Raw genomic sequence first — 7,777 nt, 5'->3', positions numbered from 1 at the left:
CCAGACTGTACTTCATCGCAAATGCGACCTGTGAACAATTAAAAACAAGATTTCTTGGTTTGCAAAGAAATATGCAATTTTCTTGTATGGATGACAATTTCATAGTTTCGCATTGTTCAGATCTTTCTCTACGCAGGTCCAAAATGGCCACAGGTTGCACGGCAGCAGTAATATCTACTAATCATCCAATTGGAATACCGTTAAAGTGTTGTGTAAGTGTTTAGTGCCTATCATGCAGTGAATTTTGATCATAGAAGCAACGGCGCCGATTGATATACGAGCATGCAAATTGCAAAGAAATTACTTGCCGGGCAGAAACGTAACGAAGGAGTGAGAGAATGTTGTCAATTGGATTAAATTGCAAGTAAGGTGGGAAACTTAATTCAAAGAAGTTGATCTACATATTAATATTACGGGTAAAAATGTGAATAAACAAAAGACATGGTGAACTAGATTTCTATGTGACATAGATGTTTTTTTTTTTTGCAGTAGGTGGGAGCATCGAAAGCCACCGTGTGAGACTTGAACCCACTAAACCACCTCTTTGGAATGTAAGTGGAAGATTGCAAACGCAGATATAAAACCATTCCAGAATTAGGAGAGACAGAAAATAAGAGCTTAATATTTGTATACAGAGTGACATAGATGTTGAGCGGACTTAGTTGCTTTAAGCAGTATTTATATCGCTTTCATATTGAATAGGATTCGTTCTTTCCAGAATGTCCCATGCGAGAGAAACCATCCACGAAGTTTTTGAAGAACTTCCTACAATATAAATACTCATCCCTAACATGTGCCAGTCACATGAAAAATAGCAGACAGTTTTGTCGCTAGTACCAAAAATTATGACTAAGCTTCGACGATCAGAACATAATGAAAGGTAAAGTAGCAGTATGTGTCGAGAGGCGGCAAAGTGGTTTTGTTGCATGATGGTATTCTTATTCATCATGATGGTCTTCTTGGCATAATACCTGACCGTCGTTGCCATTAGTCGGTATCGAAACGGACTCCTCGATTACAAAAAGAAAATATTCAAGCAGCGCTCGACTCATTTTGAATAATTGCAGTTCAATTGGGGTAATAAGTATTTTACTGGCATATTATACATATTTGTATAAGAAATTATTTCAATATTTGAAAGTTTAAAGAATTTTTTATGCATATATCTATAGAAAATGATAAATACCTATAGTGACTGGTAAAGTTTAGCTATTTTTCTTAAATAATCCTCACATATTTTTAGTATTTTTTTGAATATATTGTTTCAGATTTCCTTGAATTTCCTTAAATTATCTTCACTGTTCCAACGTTCATGTGCTTTCCATCCAATTAACGCATGAAACAATTACTTAATGCGTTGGAAGCAGAAACTGTGCGTATCCACTTTTGGGAGGATTCGAATTTGCATCAGTGCGTGTGTTTATAGTTGCCTTTGCGTGATAATTGCATTATCGCCTATAGTTCCATGACAGCAGATAGTTGCCATTGCGACAGTCTTAGTAAAGTGTTATGGCGCCGTGTTGCATTTCCGTAACCGCTTGCAACCAGGAAACATAAACCAAATCTTCATATGAATGTTTCAGCACTTCCTACCCAGCATGTATGGTGGGAGCTCATTATAAAGGAAACAACATTAAATCCCACAATGGATTTATGTTGGTATTTACAAACACAAATTAGATATTTGCATTTATGGTATATGGAAATAAAATACGAATCTCACATCATTAAATATTTATGTAAATTAATAGTGGAAGATTGATCAGATACGATTTTCCAATGATACGAAAGTACAATACATAATATTTTCCATCTTCAAAAACAGGTGACATTAAGGTCTTGCTTAATATGTTTGCAAATGTCTTTTCTTTTTGTAAGTTTTTAAGATCTGTATTACAGGAAACATGCGAGAATTACATATGTATTTTTTTTTCTAGAGATATCTAGAGATAGTTTCTGTGTAACTGTGGATGGGAACACGGCATCTGTATGGAGGGCTGTTAGCTCTTGTTTGAATTTGATTTCACTGGTGTTATCTCCATTGTAGTAGGTGTTGATGTATTTACTACATGAAAAAGGGAATCGATAGATACATTCTGGATGGAAGGCTTTACTGATCATGCTACCTTGTGGATATTTATGTGTAGACATACGTCAACATTGAATAGGTAAATTTTGGAAATCCATGTGGGAGCTATCAGTATATTATTACTGAGTCTTTAACTAACTACACAACGCCTCGCTATATTCCGCCCTCGCAGAATGTTCTCGAGAATCACACAAATGGTTTTTCTTTCTTCAAAGGTTTTGGGAATCCTAAATTTACCGATGGAAGTAGACGGCTTCATAGTTACTTCTTTAGCCAGCAGATTTTTTTGGTAATTAGTGAAGGATTTTATCACCATAGAATGAGCATACAAGTAGGTCGATTGTGATGATTTTGTTGAATGCTTTTGATCTGGGCCAGGGTGAAGATGTTGTAACCATCGTTATACGTTATGATTTTGACTCCCGCAGGAAGTTAAGAAATCTCTTCTTCAATTATCTTGATGAAATCGTCAGTACAGATATCAGAAACATTAACCAATTTATTATAATAACACTGTGGATTTTCGGTGATATCTTTAATTAAAGTTTCTTTTGTCATAATACGAAATGATTGTCGATCGAAAACGGGCTTAAAAGAGCCACGTTGGTTTGTTTTGTATTGAAAATTATATAGAAAATCCTTATAAAATAAATTACATTTAATTGTATTTTTGGCTTTTATATTTTTTTGTAACAAATCTAACATAATTCCAATAAGAGAGAAAACAATTTTATAAAGCAATTAAAAAAGGAAGGATATTAAAAAAGATTTATCAATTGTGCAAGGTGTAGACGTTAATTCGGTATACCCACCTTAAGCCAACTTGGTATCGCATCACTGGTGTTATTTCATTGCTGTCCATTTGAGGTGCGTTAAAACAAAACCGCCATTTTATTTGCGGTTGTAATGTTCTCAACGCTAGCAATTACAGTGAAATACTATCTCACTGAGCAGCGCTACTTTTCAAGATAGAAGAATTAGTTCATGGGTTAAGAGAAGACGTAACGAAGCCAAAAATTAAAAGGAGAATACAATATGAGAAAAAAAAATTGAAATGAAAGTGTAGTATGAAAGAGAGAATGAGACATAAACTCATTTTAATAAAGAGAAGGGGAAAGTGATTAACAAGAAAGTGATTCCTCGGGGACTCATATATATATTTATGAAACTAGCTGATATCATAAAAAAATTACGTTAGAGCTCATATTGATTATCTGTAGCTAAAGCTAAACACCATGGTGCTCTTAACACACACGTCAGTATAATGTGCTTATAGACGCTTCATTGGAGTTTCAAGGAACTTCGCTGGTATCAATTGAGTCTGCATGTTTGCACAGTTTACTTATACGGAGAGAGCGAGGTCTATCTAATACCTCTGTTATTATTTGGAACACAGTACCCGGTTGAAAAATACAATTACACATCTACCTGTAAAACTTTGGGTTTTCATCACTCCCATTAAAAGGCCAATCTTTATTGTTTGGGATATCCGAAGCTGTTCGTCCTTACGCCCATGGTACCAGATTTTTAGTTATGGTCGGATGCTGCAAGTGAAATTCCCTTATACCATTTATACTCTAAAGAGTATCATCTGGTGCCTACTAGATTTTAGTAACCTCTTCACATGCCTTATATGGGGAGCATTCTAAAACTTTCCCCGCACGGGTACGATTAACCTACAGTAACTAGTAATATGAAAAGTGAATTTGTTTAAATTTATTACTTGAGTATTGCTCACGATTTAGTATAGGTGTGTAGACTGCCAACTTAGGAGTCGATCCTTTCAAAACTAGCACAGTATATATATGTATATGTTTGAGCTAAGTTGATTCAGTCAATTCAGTAGACTTAGAGTGCAAGTGCTGATGTTTGTATAAATACGTTCCTTTGAAAACTAGTCTAACCTATGTACATGTTTGGACCAGGTTGAGCACTGACTGCATGCATGCATGAATACGCAATTAGGAGTGAATTTCATATGCTGAGTGGTATATTCAATATACGATTTTGTAATTTAAGTAAAAATTGTCAATTATTTAGTAATTTAGTAGCAATTTAGTAGCAATTTAGTAGTAATTTAGTAGTGATAATAGCGCATCAGGAATGTCAATAAGACTAAATTCATTTAAATTTATTTAAGAATTAAAATTTCAGATGTTCATTTAAAAAGAGCGCAATTTTATTAGAATCCTTTTTGTTTAAGGCAACGAAGCTAAAAATACCTTCAACACCAGCTAGCGAAAATCTTTTGAGCTACCTTTTCAGTGAATTACTCCTACAGCTACTTTGCGCTCCGACGCCGTTACTATTATTGCTCCTGGCGTGTGGCAGTGGATGAAGAAATGTAACCGGCGATGGCGTTAATAATTTCGGTATTAATTTCGAAAGCAAACCAAAGTGAATAAAGCGAAATGAAACGAAAGGACTTAAATGATTTAACACTTTTTTTGCGTTTTCTCGCTGAGTTTATTAAATTTCATTTTTAAATTGTTTTTCTGTTGCTGATTTAGCATTTCGCCGAGCCGCAACGCGTCCTTTGTCGGTCCCGTTTCGAGCGGCAGATCTCCAAAATTTAATTAAAGGCACAAAATAGAAAAGAAATTCAATTTGCAAAATTTGAAATTTGAAAAAGAAAGTAAAAACTGAAATGAAGTAAAGAAAGAGTGGCATTTTTGTTCATTACAAATTGTCTTTAATGGCTTTTGTCATTGGTGGCAAAAATGCCTTCCAGCAAAAAGCGAACATTAAAAACAATTTGGCAACACATGCCAAAAGCTTCCGCGCGCATCTGAAGTTGCAAGTCTGTTTCACGCAGCAAATTTAGTTGCCAGATACCAGCAAAATGCCCGTATCTTGCTCCTCTGCAGTTGTATCGGAATGTGTGCGTGTTCCCTTCAAATAATTTATTTTATTTATTTTTCGAAATTAAAGTCTCGTTTTTTTCGCACGCCAAAATCACAAATTTTAACGTTTTTAATGCCGACCACAGCAAAGTATCATAAATCGTTGGGTTCGCCGTTGCAATGGCAGCGGCATTCAGGATTCCAAAAAAACAAAAAAATCGAAAAACAGTGTAAAAGGAATTAACTTGGTGGAAATGATAATTTCTACTCGAGTTAACACTGCCATTGCATCGGCTAAATAGAAATGAAAGAATAGAAAAGAATATTGGCTTTTGGCAGCAATTGGCGTTCGAATCAAGTTGCCATACTTTATAAAATATTTCAATTCACATACTAACATTTGAGACTTACTAACTTATAGACTTTCAAAAAGTGGCCTAATATAATCATACAATAAAGAAACTAGCCAAAATGGTTAAATATATGGAAAATATTACTCGGCTTCAAAGTTAACTATGTCAAGTATAATATAATTATGTCAGTGCTTGATGCTATTCATTTTATGTAGTCTGATTTAAATATGTTCTTAAGATCCTGCAGCGATCTTCTTTCATGGCCACAGTTAACTTGAAACATCCTTTTTTGAGGTGGTATACGCTTGGCTGACACATTCGTTGAGTGAAAGTAACATATGTATAGCGTATAGCAAAGCTGCCGATTCTACTATCCAGAAGTTACAAGATGCTCAAAGTCAGGCTCTTCGAAGTTATATGCGAAAACCGACAGGCTGCCCTACTTAGCACTATCTAATCTCAGAGTAATCACTAACCGCACGGGACGGTACTCAGATTTTAGATCAGTCATTGAATAATCATGAAGCGGAATACACAAATTAGTCAGTGATAATGGTGGGACTTTGCAGAAACCCCCCATCTATCAAAGAGTAAAAGTACCCAGATGCATGTATATGTGTAATAAATTATACAGAAAGATATATTTTTTTTAATTTAAATGAATTTTTTACAAAAATAACTAATTTTTAGTCAAAATAATATAAAAAATTGTTCTGTTACTTAATTAGTGACCATATTCCTCTTTCCTTCAGAAACGTGTATATCTCTTTATCAAAATATAAGTTAACTTTCCGTTTATTTTTTAGACTATATTCCTGTATACTATATCTTTATTTAAAAATTTTAGCATTCTACATATCAGATGATTTAGTATTCAAAAAAATGTTTATTCCAAAAATACGTTGTATTACAAACCTTAATACATGCTTAATTATCATTATCTTCTTTCTTGATTTTTAATATTTAAGACCGGACTTCTCTATCGGGTATTTTCACATCGCACAATTATTATAAACAAATATAACTTTTCGTTCGCTGAAATCAAAAGCAAACTTTTTTGCTTCTCATTATTTTATCTCAAATTATTATATTGTCTTTGCACACTGCCTAATGGTAGGCGTGGATCTACCATCGAATCGAAAAAATAATTATGATCGAAGTAATAAATATTGGACATTTACTATGGATATATATAAGCGATCAAAATCTAAGATTTTGGATTGGGTTTTGTTTGTCATATTACATGACTATATGACTCATATAGTCCTTTGTACGTCATTTTTTTTATATAGTCCTTTGGAGCATGTAATTTTTAACATTCAATTTGTCAACAAAAAACATATGATTTTCTTAATTTGGGGCAGTATGAACACTTTCGAAATTAACTTAATTTCATTTTTACGAAATTAAGAAAATTTCGCTTTCTCAACATAGTATAATTTCCTCAATATTTCATCTTCCTATAATGAAGTTTTTTATTGAAAATAATATATGAGAATGTTTAAAATAAAATACCTTCATTATAAATCTTAATTATGTGGCAACCCTATTTGTAATAGTTTGTAAAATTTTAAATCGCAATGCACAGCATTGTCGGTTCAATGTTAAACGAAGCTTAAATGCATTCAATGGAACAAAATTTAGTACCGCATTTCTTTCTGATTGTCGGTTTTTCATTTTTTGTGGTCCTTCCTTGTCTACTTTCAGAGTAGGTACAATAGACTTGAGGGTGTGCCATTGGTTTCTACTATAAAAGTAACTGTTCTTAAATACTGAAATTGTAGCTAAAATAACAGACAAAATATTTAAAAATTAAAATTACCTCAGCATAAAATTAAAATTGTTTGTGTCCCTCTTGCAGGACTTAAAGAGATTTCTAGTAGAGCAGACGGCTTGACAGGGTTGCTTTACTACGGTTTATAGCTAGGGGTATTATTTTAAGAAAATTTTTTTTTATTTTTTATTATTTTGTGTAACTTTTATGTTTGTATTTTTGTTTTATTTAAAAAATAATATTTTACCGCAAGCATTTATTTCTCGCAGTTGCCATTGTTTATGATAACAAGGTTGCAATTTATGGCGTTCGCTCGTGTCGAGCATAGAAGACACAATTTTGTGCCATTAATTTTGGGCGCAAATAACATTTTGAACATTTTTGTTTTAAGTAACATTTTGTTTATATTTATTTAAATTTTTTTTTATTATTTTTTATGTACTCAAATGTTTTCTTGATATATTAAAGAATTTTGTTTTTTATTTTCTCTTAAATAAATTTTTAACTAATTTACAGAGAGAATTAAAATTTATTCAATTTAAGTTTTTGTCATTGGCAGCACTAAACGTGCAAATACCAGAGTTCTAGTGCCGGCAAACTTATTTGGTATGAGTAAGAAAAGTGCAATGATTATTTTCGTGTGAAAATTTGGAGAACTAAATATGAAGTCATAAAACTTTTAATTACCAATTACAGGTGCTGGTGAAATGTGCAAGTA

This window comes from Teleopsis dalmanni, chromosome 2 (genome assembly GCF_002237135.1).
Source record: "Teleopsis dalmanni isolate 2A chromosome 2, ASM223713v2, whole genome shotgun sequence".
In the NCBI taxonomy this organism is placed as follows: domain Eukaryota; kingdom Metazoa; phylum Arthropoda; class Insecta; order Diptera; family Diopsidae; genus Teleopsis; species Teleopsis dalmanni.
The sequence above is the reverse complement of the archived record's forward strand: the minus strand, read 5'-3'. Positions refer to the sequence as shown.